The sequence below is a fragment of the Leguminivora glycinivorella genome, chromosome 11 (genome assembly GCF_023078275.1).
Source record: "Leguminivora glycinivorella isolate SPB_JAAS2020 chromosome 11, LegGlyc_1.1, whole genome shotgun sequence".
Taxonomy (NCBI): Eukaryota; Metazoa; Arthropoda; class Insecta; order Lepidoptera; family Tortricidae; genus Leguminivora; species Leguminivora glycinivorella.
In genome coordinates this window covers 15,969,803-15,985,127 of record NC_062981.1, presented here as the reverse complement: position 1 = coordinate 15,985,127, position 15,325 = coordinate 15,969,803, and positions in this window count along the sequence as shown.

Below are 15,325 nucleotides of genomic sequence, written 5' to 3'. Positions count from 1 at the left end.
TAGATTGTTGTGTTTTTCAGCTATAATACGTTCAGTAGTAGTGATTATTGTAGCTTAATTTCAAAACAAACTTCAATTTGACGAAATAATGCCCTTTTCTTTTATTGCGAATTGTTCGACGACGTCAAACTTTTTCAAGACTGTGTTATGATACTTAACCCACTTTTGCTAATTGTTTAAAAATATCTATGAGTCTTAAATAAACATGTTAAAGCACATAAATTGTTGTTGTAAAATACTCTACCTATGCATATTTTTAACTTTATAAGTGTTAAGTAACATATCAGTCATGGTCACTTATGTTATTAGGTATGTAGGAATCAATACATTATTTATTAATCAAACCTTTTAATGATTTTTCTGCTCCCGAACTGTTATTCGTCATTTACAGGATTGTGCGTATCGAAAAAACTGAAAACGCATTGTTTGGTTCTGTAATCATGGCAACGCATTGCATTAACGATACTGCGTGCGTGCGCGGGAAGGCTTTGGGCAGCCGAGCTGACAGTGCAAACCTTTGCAATACAGGAAACAGTGTGAATTTCGCGAGAATTATTTAAAAAAACTATTAAAAACTAAGTGCATGGTCGTTGTAAAAGTATTGTATGCAATGGTGTTTAACTGACTCCAAAATACTCGTGGAAAGTACGCCACTCATATTTCTTGACCTCCTTTAAATGCCAGTTGAATAAAATACTATAAATTAACTATTAGAGTAATGATAATTTCTAGACACATATTTATCTGTGCTTTTTCAACAAAAAATCGTTACAAAAACCAAATAATCATCTTTAAAAAAAATAAACTACTTATCTAAAATATACAACAAAATATTTTTTTACGCTAAGAAATAGACTAAGTCATTTAAATTATGAATAACTCATGACTTGTACAAGAACAAAACATAAAATATCTTTAACAAAATAATAAACTACCATTCAGTAAGTATTCAAAAATTTAAACAATATTTTTATGCATACATTAACACGTCTTAATGTAATTAGTAATTATAAAAAAATAGTAGCTTATATTAGATTTTTATATACCTAAACACGTACTTGTAAAAAATTTTTGCAAATTATAATAACGAATATGTATATTCATGACTTAAAATGTTCAATTTCGTACTGAATTTACCATTCATGTGCAAAAATATACTAATGGACTAAGTCATAACTTATTCAAACATAAATTAATATGAACAGTTATATTTTACAATATAGTGTCATGGTACTTACAACAAAAACGAACAATTTATGACCCGAATATAATTTAACAATAATGACTTATGTTTTATAACACGGGTCGTAGCATAAAGCAACGAATAAAATATCATTTTGCAATAATCATTCAAGTCTCATAGTGGGTAACTATGTCATTTTTTGCGTTTTGCAAGAATGATTCAAGTGTAAAAAAATCGTTGAGTCAACCCTCATAACACATTATTGTAATTTAAATATGTCTTCTGCCAATTACTATAATAAGTTAAGGTTCTTGACACATTAATGCAAAACAGGCAACACACGATAAAGGATTTGTGTTAACCTATTTTTTTACTTTTGGGATAGTGAAAATTTTCAAAATGAAAAGGTCATTTTTGCAAATAGAAGTTTAAAAATCCAGCTATAACATGGCATTAAAATCTCATTTTTTTAGTTTTTGTGGGTTGACACATTATTGCTTATCACCATCCAAATATTGAGCGAGGTTAAGGTCGGAACCTCCGACCGCGTGTTCCCGGGTTCCCGGCGCGCGTGATCGCTACCGGTTACCTGCGCTTTATCACTTTACTTGTTTATCACTTAGCGATTGTGCCGATAAGTGTCTAAGTGACAACGTGGGTGCAGCGGACACGGTTATTCAAACTGGTAAGCAGACTGCTAAGTCTGTGGTTCAGTGATCAATAAATCTATGGACCGTCCGTATGGAAAATCATATCATACTCGTCTAACGAATGCTGTAGAGATCATTCCGGAATTTGTAGTAATTTGCATGCTTGCTTTAAAAACAACCATAGTCAAGTTAAATATGCAAATCATATGTTTTTTTTTTAATTTGTGTAACTTGTCTAGCGTTTGTAGAGAATATTAAGCTAGGGTTTGTAGTAGGTAATTTTCATGATGCTAAAAAAAAATGTAGGTACTAAAATTCTGAAAAATCAAAGCGACACAAATATTTTTTGACGACCGGTCTGGCGCAGTCGGTAGTGACCCTGCCTGCTACGCCGCGGTCCCAGGTTCGAATCCCGGTAAGGGCATTTATTCGTGTGATGAGCACAGATATTTGTTCCTGAGTCATGGATGTTTTCTATGTATACAAGTATTTATATATCATATATATCGTTGTCTGAGTACCCACAACACAAGCCTTCTTGAGCTTACCGTGGGCCTCAGTCAATCTGTGTAAGAATGTCCTATAATATTTATTTATTTATTTATTTTACAGATATGATGACTTTATAAGCGTTACTATCGTACATATTATTATTCAAAATGTATTATAATTATTATGAATCCTTGATAACAACTTCGTAAACAGGATTTCACAGTAGGTAGCGGCGCGTATTATGTATGTATGTATACTTATTGCTACATTCTCGTTCGAAGAAAACACATATACTTAATAAATACCTAAGCAGAATCGGCTTCCAAACTGTTTCAAAGAAATTTTTGATTGTCAACTTAACTGAAATAACAAATATGTTTATAACTAAGTATTATAAAACTATAATATATTAATTAAAAACATGCATTCTATAGTGCAAATACTTACCGTAGTCATTTATTTTTTATTTAATAACGTGATAATTAAATATATGAATCACTCACGGATCGAACGCGTTTAACACTAACATAATTTTACCTTTTTTCCGACGTTTCTTACGCGGAGTTTTTCGAGCAACCAGGTTTATTTAAAAAAAGTAAAAAAAGTTAAAATCATGTTATTAATAACTTTTTACCTGTGAGTGACATTAAATATTTGTACTAAGCACGAGAATTTAAAGAGTCACGATTATTTGATCTTTCTGCTAACACATATATGTAGGTATGTGTATATGTACAGGTATAGATAGGCACGTATAGCATAGTAGCACGTGCTATGTCGGAACAATGTACATATCACGTCACTCAATGAATGTTTCATTATCTTTATCAAAATGCGGAGTCATTGCGCTACCAAGTGAATTACATTACATATTTGAATATTCATTCCTAAAAGAATGTTAAAGAATAAAAAGAGAAGACACAAAAAAAATAATAAGAAAAAAAAAGAAAAAGAATAAGAAGAAAACATGTAATAGGAAAATATATCTAAAAAAATTGTGGTCGACCTTGCTACATCAGTTCGTTATTGAGTTTCTGATGCAGTTCGGCTATGTACCTATTTAATAATATACGAAACAAAGGCCAAAAAGGTAATAAAGTAACAAAGTTAAGTAGTACAATCGTATTTTTGTTTATTTGTTACATAAAGTTAGATACAAAATACTTTTTAAACGAAACTTAGTTACCAACTTGTAAACTTCAGTCGTTCAGAACACCAAAAATTGGTTAACGTAGATGCAAGATAAAATCGCTACTACTAACGCCATCTGTGTTGGGTTGTTGTACTTAGAAAACTATAACCGACTTGAATCGAAAACTCTAGGTGTAGCGCCATCTATCGAAAATCTCAGAATGCGTTGTATTGCCCAATAGAATTTGAAACTTTTGAAAGCTTCGCCATCTGTGAGAAAGCTTTATAACTTAGAAGCTTTAATGCTTTGGCCGCTTGCGCACCTGTGGCCTGTGCGAACTAAACTATTAACGTTCGCTACGGTAGGTCTTCTTCTCAGTCGTTCCCTCATGGCTGAGGATCGTGACCAACAGTGATTTCTCTCCACTTGACGCGGTCTAGGGCCATATGGACTGCCATCTGCATGGAACCACAAGCTTTCTTCACGGTCTCAGCCCACCTTAGCGGTATTCCACCCCTGGAGCGTCGGCCTTCAACTTTGCCGAGGATAATGTTCCTTTCGAGAGTGTGCTGTTTAGAACGCATGATATGCCCGAAGAACCTGAGTATTCTCTACGGTAGGTAACTTGTTACAATTTTAGCCGCTAATATTTAGCTATTTGTACCTACTTTCTTTAGCCGAAGTAATTTTAGGACCTTACTGGTACTTAAATAAGTGATTATTATTGGTATCTTCGTATTATAAATACCTAAGTAAAATAGAGACTAAAACTTTTCTAAGACCGAACCATCTATCGGAAAGCTCAAGTACTAAATAGTTTTAGAACGAACTTTATCTTTCGAACACCCTTAGCCTAAGCTAACGCCGTAAGTTATCTATCATGTTTTTAGTTATACTCTTTGTTAATTTCAGCAACTCCTAATACTTAAAGGTACAAAATATTACCTATATTTATGTATTTATGTTACATGTGTGTGTGTGTGTGTGAATGAAAAATAACTAAATTCATATTGTAGACAACAAGTGATAAGGTACAGCGGGGCAAATCTCGACTGGGGGGCAAATGTAACTGGTCCATTTTTTTCCATGTTTTACTATGTTTGCATTATTAAATATAGTGTCCATCGGTTATATATGGTAGGCGTGCTCAGTGGATACATGTAGAACTCAACATCATAGTGTAATGATGGATAAAATGGATCAGTTACATTTGCCCCCCAGTCGAGATTTGCCCCGCTGTACCTTACAATATAACTTTATTTTAGGGCACAAAACTTCGAAAGAGACAAAAAGTAGCCTATGTCACTTTCCATCCCTTCAACTATCTCCACTTAAAAAATCACGTCAAACCGTCGCTCCGTTTTATCATGAAAGACGGACAAACAAACAGACACACACACACTTTTCCATTTATAATAAGTATGGATATTTATATTTACATGCCACGTGACGCGTACAAGAGTTCGTGGCCCGTTTTCCTTGTTGTGAAGGAGAATGCAGCTCGTAATGTAATGTACTTATGTAAATACGATTCGAATATTTTAACATCTTTTATTAGGTATTCTAATACGTTTCATTGTTTCGCGAGAATACTTGACGGATAAAAAAGAATTCTGGTCATATTGAGTATGATTTCTTGTATATTTATTTATTTATTTATATATACCGACCATCTCGGAAACCGCTCTAACGATTTCGCTGAAATTTGTTATGTGGGGGTTTTCGGGGGTGAAAAATCGATCTAGCGGTTACTTAGATCCCGGAAAACGCAAATTTTCGAGTTTTCATGGGTTTTTCTTTCGCGTTAGTACACATAAAATATGGTCGTTAATTTCGCCGCGCGCGTATCGACTCCGCTTAGCTCAGTCATACGAGGTCGGTCTAATGTTCGCAGATAGATCGCAGGTGTCAGGGTTTCGAATCCCGGCAAGAAATTAAGTTTTTGTTTTTTGTTTTTGTATTTATAAGAGTTTTTTTATCTAAAGACGTGATATATAAAATAGAACCGAGCGAAGCTTGGTCGCCCAGATATTGAGTATTGATATCAATAAATTCGCTCTCATGGTACGTACGATTCCTTATTCTTCTAAATGTAACTGCTACCATTATGGGGCGAGAAAAACGGAAACTATTTAATATGACCAAATCAACAAATAAGAGAAAATGGTAGGTGTACAGTTGTACACCCGATATTTTTACGTTTTCGCCAGTTCACTTGTAGAACCTCGCTCAACGAAACATACCAAACAGAACAACAAGGTGCTCGAATTGTTCATGAATAATTCATTAGGTTATTAACACAATACATATTGATGTATTCATAACTATAAAACGGAATGGAATATTATAACCTATTAACCTAGCGGTAAGTACGTGCGACTTTCGTTCCGGAGGTCGCGTTTCGAACCCCGGCTCGCACCAATGAGTTTATCGGAATTTATGTGCGAAATGTCATTTGATATTTGCCAGTCGCTTTTCGGTAAATCGTGAGGACTAATTCCAATAAGGTCTAAGTTACCCTTCGGGTTGGAAGGTCAGATTGTAGTCGCTTTCGTAAAAACTAGTGCCTACGCCTGGGATTAGTTGTCAAAGTGGACCCCAGGCTTCCATGAGCCGTGGTAAATGCCGGGATGACGCAAGGAGGATGATGAATAGTATTCATTCCTACTAAATATTAACGAATATTTTTTTTTTAAATTATAAATGGGCTTACTCTTGGCCACAGACTAGCCAAAGGCAAAATATCAGCTTTATCCGGTCAAAACCACCCAATACCGCTCACAGCACTTATCAATGCACGAGTCAAGTGAACCATAACCTGTCAAAGTGTAACAATGACATACGTGTGTGATCTTTGATTGTCTTACGCACGGTTCCGTTGTGTTGCATCACGCGTCGGGAGATAACGCTGACACGCGCCACCGTCGACCCTACCCGAATCCATTTACGTATGATAACACTATTTGTGATCTATGTCACAATTATTCCCTTTAGTTCCCTCTTTGGTTACGTCTTTTACAATATGCATAATTTGTAAAAGTTCCTACAAAATTCAAAATTCAGGGCAAAGATGCCGATACTTAGGGCTGCTGAGAGAGGAACCGCCGGACTATCCGTGCCATGTCCAAAACTACCTTCTGCTTTTGACCCTTGATCAAATCGGCGAGTCTCTCATGATGTTGTTTGAGACTCTCCGCTATGAGACGGTCGAGACAACTCCAGATTATAACGGGGGTGTTTACGGAGCCAAAAGAATGTTGGCCAAGATGGCGCACTCTGACAACACTGATTGTCGTATGTGTGGCGAAGAGAAAGAGACTGTTAGACTGATTATATGAAGAGAGACGTTATATGAAGTAATGTGCGAATGTCACGCTTTCGCCAGGCAAAGAATGAATAACTTTGGAACACGTTACCTGGTGCCGTAGCTGAGTGGCATTTCTGCGACGCGAAACGAAAACGAAACGCCGCGAAAGGTAGTCTGTTTCTGTCGCGCAAATACGCACGAGCGATATATATAGATATCTACGAGCGTTTCGTTTCGTGAGCGTTTGTGCCATTCGGCTAAGCACCCTGGAACGAAAGGACTACAAAGAGCTCAATTTAATCCATGACTTCCATGAGCCTCATCATCAAACATATCAAGAAGCTCCTGAATAGGTGAAGGATCTTAAGGAGAAATGTTTATTATTATTATTGACAAATAAATTGTAAATAGGCTTACTCATGGCCACAGACTAGCCGAGGACGTGTCCTACGATGGAGTGAGCTCGCCCAGAAGGTGCCTGTTAATAGTGTTAACACTGTTAACTCTTGATTTGAAGGTTGCTGATGGGTTATATGAGCTGGGAAATGTATCAGTAAGGGCCCCCGTAGACATAAGATGTAAGAGTGTCTACTTAAAAATACATTTTAAAGTATTTTATATGAAAATAATTTCATTTGTCCTTAGAGGTTTCTTGAAAGCGCTGGTAGCCTGGCGGTAAGTACGTGCGACTTTTGTTCCGGAGGTCGCGGGTTCGAACCCCGGCTCGCACCAATGAGTTTTTCGGAATTTATGTGCGTATTATGCGTAATGTCATTTGATATTTGCCAGTCGCTTTTCGGTGAAGGAAAACATCGTAAGGAAACCGGACTAATTCCAAAGGTCTAGTTTACCCTTCGGGTTGGAAGGTCAGATGGCAGTCGCTTCCGTAAAAACTAGTGCCTGCGCCAAATCTTAGGGTTAGTTGTCAAAGCGGACCCCAGGCTCTCATGAGCCGTGGCAAAATGCCGGGATAACGCAAGGAGGATGATGTCCTTAGAGGTTTCTCAACACCTTCTAGCCAGCAAGAGCAATTGAAATGTCTACGTGACTAGGCATTGGACAAACACCTCGCCAGTCGCTACTGATACGAGTAAGGGTAACCTGCAGTTTATCAGCCAAGTAAGTAATGAAATTATTGATAAAAAAGTTGTTTATAGTGATCCTGATGATGTAGCGGATATTTTTAATAAATATTTCATTAATGTAGTTGAAGATAACTGTCCTAAAATTCATAGTTTTTCAGAAATCAATGAAACTGTACCGCAATTCGAAAAAAGTATTTTTTTGCGACCGGTTTCAATTACTGAACTGGAAAAAGTTGTTGCTTCTTTGAGTAATTCTCAAGCAGTTGGTTATGACGAAGTCAGTACTGATATTATAAAGATGAGCATTCACATAATAGGCGAACCCTTAAGACACGCAATTAATTTATCCTTGACACAAGGCCGTTTCCCGGAGATACTAAAAAAATCAATTGTCAAACCACTATTTAAAAAGGGAGACAAAAACCAAGTAGATAATTATAGGCCAATAACACTCATATCCATATTTTCTAAGATCTATGAAAAAGTCTTATATTCAAGAATTAGTAACTTTGTCGAAAGTAATGATTTGCTTAAAGATGAACAAAATGGCTTTCGTCGACATAGAAATACAAGCCTTGCTATCTTCCAATTAATGAAAACAGTCACTGAATGCATAAACGAAAAAATACCTGTAAGCGTTATTTTTATGGATATGAGTAAGGCATTCGATTTCGTTTGTCACAGAAGATTATTGGAGAAAGTTTATCGGTACGGTATTCGTGGTTTGGCTTATGATTGGATTAAATCTTATTTGACAAGTAGAACCCAATGCGTGGAGATATCTCAATATTGTTCTAATAATAAACACATTATGAAATACAGATCAAATTTTGTACATAATAAATATGGCGTACCACAAGGTAGCATAATGGGACCATTACTGTTCCTATTATACATCAATGATTTACCAAATGTTCTGACACAGCAATGTTATTTATTTGCAGATGATACAAGTATTGTTATTAAATCAGATAATCTAACCACTTACGAACGATTGATTAACGACACCTTGGAAAAAACAATAAAATGGTTAGAGTGTAATAATCTTAGAGTTAATTTAGCCAAAACTAAGTTAATGCAATTTTATACTAACAAGGGAAAACCACAAAATCTCGATGTTAACTACAATGGTCATAAAATTGACGAAGTAACTAGTTTTAAATTTTTAGGTGTAACTCTTGACCGGTTCTGCAGCTGGAAAGAGCATATAATCGACCTATGTTCGAGAATGAATCGTTTTGTATATGCATTAAAGAGAATAAGGCAAGTAGTCTCAATAGATGCGGCACTTACTTCCTATTATGGTTATATTCATTCGATTCTTCAATATGGCATAATTATGTGGGGTAGATCTACGGATATAGATGATGCATTTCTCATGCAAAAGAAATGCGTAAGAGCTGTTTATGGACTGAAAACCTTAGATTCATGTAGACCTTATTTTAAAAATCAGAATATTTTGTCGCTCCCGTCTATTTACATATTTAATGCCTGCATATTTGTGTATCAGCATGGCCATCTCTTCCAGCAAGTCAAGGAAGTTTATCGAAATCCTGTACGTCCACAATATCGGAACAAATTGTATATACCTCCAACAAAGCTGTCACTCGTAGCAAAGAATGCATTTATTATGTGTATAAAGATTTATAATCAAGTGCCGGACGAGATTAAGGATTTACCATTCAATCGATTTAAAAAAGAATTAAAGAAATGGCTTGTGGATAAATGCTTTTATAGTATAAACGAATTTCTCAACTATAAATAAGCTAGGTTATTGAATAGATTAGAATGTAAGTACATTATGCATGCCTGTAAGGTAGTTTTAGTGATACCCCTGAAGTACACACTTGTATTCCTAGATATATATTTCCACCTTTCTGTACCTAAAACTGTGCGTAATAAATAATTTCATTTCATTTCATTTCGAAAGATCACGTGACTTACCACTCTTTAACTACTGTTATCGTGAGAGGTTAATGATTGCTTGTTAATTAAGTAGGTAGTTAATTAAGCCAGGGTTTCTTATTGGCTATTAGTATCCAATAGACGTACTGATCATACTGAATACTAATATTGAAACAAAGATAATTATTAGGGTGGATCAAAAGAACACTTTTTTGAAATTAGCAAACCTAATAGTTATCAATCGATGATCCTTAGTCTATGAAGCCTTTGTGCAAAATTTCAGCTTTTTAAATCAACATCTTCAGCCCCCGCATTAGGTTTGAAATTTTGAAAATCTCATACAAAATCTCATGAAAATCTCATGAAAATTCAACTTTCAGATAAAAAAAATTTCGGCTGTATTTTGTTTAGTATATTATGTTATTGATACATATCATTATAAGAAACTACCAAAAGTTGAGAAAAAAGCATCAAAAATCGCCAAAGTTGGTCTAGTTTCAGTACATTTGCCGAAATAGCCGCTAAAATACTGAAAATTGGCGATTTTTAACGCTATTTTCGCAACTTTTGGTAGTTTCTCGTAATAATATGTATCAATAATGTATACTGAACATAACGCCGAAGTTTTTTTATATCTGAAAGTAGAATTTTCAGGTTTGTATAAGATTTTGCGATTTGCGAGGAGCTCACTACGAAATCGGCGTGCATGTTTATATAGCTTTCGGCGATATATCGGCGACAGGTGAGCGACTGATCACCCTCGAGAATACATAGTTTGGTAGAACTTATGTCAACTACTACATGTTCTATGTGGGTGCGTATCGATCGATATAACTTTTTTTGATATATTTTTAGTCGTTATAACGATCATTTGATATAATTATTGAATCATATAACAACAAATAATATACTAACAAATTGTATAATTCTTATTTAGTATAATGATCATTTTTTCGAATAACATTTAGTATAACATACTTTGAGTATAATGCTTATTTCCGATAATAAATAAATTGTATAACACAAACTCTTTCTAAAGCACAGTTATAATGAAAAAAAAATGTACAATAAATTAGATCCATCATATACCAGAAAAGTAGATTAGGTTAGAACTGTGACCCCTACACACAACGCGCTGCTACCAGAAAAATAGGTTAGGTTAGGTTAGAACTATGACCCTTAAACATATGTACTGCTATCAGAAAAGTAGGTTAGGTTAGGTTAGAACTGTGATCCCTTCAAAAAAGAATAAAATTAATTCATGAAATATTTTATACTGTTTGCTAGTTATATTATACTAGTCGTATATCAATAGATAGTTATACCATATAACGGTTATTATAAATAAGCGTTATGCGAAATAATGATTATACAAAATAAAAGTAGATATTTTGTGGTTATACCAAATGTTAATTATGTCAAATGAGTGTTTATATTCTTTAAATATATACTAAATGTTGTTATATCAAATGTTACTATACCAAAAAAAGGTATACCAATCATTACACACCCGTTCTATGTTATAGAAACACAGACTGTCCTAATCACTCCGAATATTCTATCCATAGAAACACACTCTTTAACTAAATCAAGTGGTTTCCTCTATTATAGCTCACTTCAGATTTATAAAGTACATATTAGCTTTTGCCCGCGGCTTCGCTCGCGTTAAATTCAAAAATTGCGGAAATATCCATACATACTTCGACCCCCCATTTTAGGAAAGTGGAGGGTTAGAAAGAGACAAAAAGTAGCCTATGTCACTCTCCATCCCTTCAACTATCTCTACTGAACAAATCACGTCAATTCGTCGCTCCGTTTTGCCGTGAAGGACGGACAAACAAACGGACACACACACTTTCCCATTTATAATATTAGTATGGATGTATATAGTATATAATATAGTATGGATTATGGATTCAGTTTTAAAGAAACGAATGAGTGGTGAAAACAGAAATCCCGTCCTGTTGCCACCCGTGATTACACTTGAGCGTGACGTCCTTATCACCTATTACGTGTGCCGTTATCATATGTGTTCGTATAAATAATAACAAACTGCTTGATAAAGGCTGTTGCTAACGGCGTAGACGATTCTAGATTACCGTTATAGAACTCAGCATGATGGAGTGTTTCTAAAAAAGGTGTTTGCGTCTTGCTTTTACGTGACGAGAAAATGATAAGGAATCTTTTGGTAAATAAAAATAACTATGATGTGACATTTTGTAAAAATACATACGTACCCGTACCTACGTATGGTTTATACCAAGAACGATATAATACGGGACTGACAATGCTCATACAAAAAAGCGTACCCTTGAAATGTATGGGCTTTTTAGGCTTAAAACTAGATGGCGCTATTTCGCAGCCTGGCAGTGGCCAAAGTCATATTTTCCTCAAATATTTTTGTTTATTTTTCAGGGTCACTATCAAATTTACCTTATCGCTAAAAGACTATATAGCTGACATGTCTGGATTGTGTTATGTCTTTGTGGCTACGTAGACATGAATGCTAAATGCGTCTTTAGCAAAACGTCTGGATCTTAAAACGTAACAATTTAAAATGATCTAACTGCAAAACATCTTCGAATGTCTGTATTACAAAACAGACATGAACGCTAAACAGTCGAGGAGTAAAAAGTCTGGATTGTTTAATGTTTTTATTGCTAAAAAGAATAAACGCCAAACGACCCGTTAGCAAAACGTCTGGTTTTAAAATGCTTAAGTGCCTTGAGAATTCAAACCTTCTCGCACTGTCAATAAGAACTGTTACATATTTACTATAAACCATGACGTCCATGACACATTATATTTCCGGACGTTTTGCTACTGTATCGTTCTGTGTTGACGTCAATTAACAGACTTCACTTTTGACTTTTTAGATATGCTAATCATACGGACTATGTATATTTCCAGACGTTTGGCTACTCATTCATTCTAAGTCTTAGCCATCCAGTTAAATTAACTTTTTGCTGATTGAGTATTCTACTTTCAAGTCATCCCAGCTGAATTGACTTTATCCTGACTGTATATTTACATTTTCTGACATCTAGCCGAAATAGTCGTTTAGCGATAAGATAAACTTGATAGTGACCCATTTTTTATAATAACAAATGACATGCTTCTTTTTTTTATATCATAGTATCACATCAATACACATTGTGAAAAAAAAAATGTAGGCATCATCAATGTAGTTAAGTATGATAAATAGTATTTAATTGGCCCTAAAAAATTTAGGTACTTACGATTCTTAGTATGAAAATTGTATTGGGTTGGTAAGAAAGTAATGAGCGATCGATTGAATTCCACATAAAATTTTTGAGAGAGTTCTAGAATCTTCTATGGTCAAAAGTATATAAAGGGCGAGTCGCACAGTTTCTCGTCAGTCATTCACTAGCTGTCGCCGAGCTAATATAAGGAAGAAAATGGACGAATTAAAAGTGCATGTAAGGCATTGCTTACTATATGAATTTCAGTCTGGCCATTCAGCCGCCGAAGCAGTGCGTAATATATGTCAGCGTGTTGCTCCTGAAGTTGTGTCTGAGGCCACGGCGAAACGATGGTTCCAGCGGTTTCGACTTTTCATTATCAGATCAACCTAAGTCTGGTCGACCGGTGAAGATTGATGTAGCCAAATTAAAAACCTTAATTGAAGGAGATCCGAGGCTAACGAGTCGTACTCTTGCTACCGAGTTAGGCTGCTCTCATGTCACCATATTAGAAACACATTTACATGAGTTGGGAAAAACTACAAATACAGTGTTTGGATACCGCACGAACTTGATAGACATCAACTCAACCGCCGTGCCGATATCTGCATAGAACTTCTGTCTTTTCGCCGCACATTCAACTGGTTGGACCATCTTATCACTGGAGATGAAAAATGGGTCTTATATATAAATCATACACGCAAACGTCAGTGGCTAGCTCCAAACGAAAAAGGAATAGAGGCACCAAAAACAGAGCCTCACCCGAAAAAAGTTATGCTGTCCGTTTGGTGGGATATTCATGGTATTATTCACTGGGAACTCCTACCAAGTGGAATGACTGTTACCGCATCAGTATACTGTAATCAGCTTGAAAATTTAAACCAAAAAATCTGCCAGAATCGTCCACAGCATGCTAAAGTTTTTTTCTTACACGACAATGCTCGCCCACACATTGCAAAAGTCACTCGGCTAAAGCTATTGGAGCTAGGTTGGAAAGTGATACCTCATCCACCGTACTCTCCAGACTTGGCACCTACGGATTACGCATTGTTCAGATCGCTAAGCAATGCCTTGAATGAAAAAAAGTTCGATGATCAAGCCCATCTACGACAGTACATAGCTGAGTTTTTTGAATCTAAACCTAAGAACTTCTTCGCCGATGCTATTCATTCTTTACCAGAACGATGGAGACAAGTAGTAGATAACGAAGGCCGTTATATTTTTGATAAATGATTAAAATAATAAATTAAATAAAAATTACAATATTGGTTATGATCCGCTCATTACTTTCTTACCAACCCAATATATCCTATGTAAATTATCCCTGGTTTTATACATTTAGGGCCAGTTACATCAACCACATTTGACAGACACATCATCGTCACGCAGCATGCGTCTATGGAACTTCCCATACAATCATACATACATTTAACGAACGCTTTAACAGTAACAAAGGGTTTAATGCAACCGGCCCTTAAACTTATAGTCAAGTCACCGTGTTATATGTATAACAGCCAGTGTGGGAGCACCATAATAAGTACCAGGAGACCATAAAACAGTGACCGCTGACCTACGAGTTCTACAACTATAATGCTTATGCCGTAGCCTGTTACATGGGTTTTCTGGCATGTAGCAAAAATGCTTCTTAGAAGTAAATTGGAATATCCCGATTATTAAGAGTTTTGAATGATTCACGGTTATTTTCATTAGACTTATATTGACCAGGGGCTCAATTCGGCATGGCGAATTTGACGTTTCACGTTGACTCTCAAATGATAGTGGATTGGATCACGGGTTGTCGAATACGTGCAGCTGTCATCTGGATTGGTACTAGGTTGGGACTAGAGCTCAGGCAATGTACCGGATAAAATTTTTGTAACATTTATTTTTGATGGAGTATTTTTTAAGTTTTGAGTATTTTAAAAGAACGGACTTCTATCTTTGAAATAAATAACATATGACATTTTTATCACCTCGTATCTCCATTTTCACTGTTACTTGAAGTAAAATGTTTTTTTGCTAATAGACGGTCGTCGTCGTGCCAGCTACACCAAAAAATATTTAAAAAAAATATTGCTTAAAAATATGTTAGTTGATTAATCTCTTTGACTCAAAACTTCGCGATACGTCCGAGCCTTTCTAACAAAAAGATAAAATATTCACAAATAACACCTATTTGTAGAAATCCTAAGCACGGCAAACGATTAAATTCCCTTTTTTGGGTCAAACTTGTAATACTGGCAATACTTTTGGTACACACTTTTGGTCTGCATTTTGCTAACGTGTCACGACTCTAGTATTGATTCTACTTTGATTTTACTCTTGTGTCAAAGTGACAGAATGAGATTGCAATTCGAATCATCATATC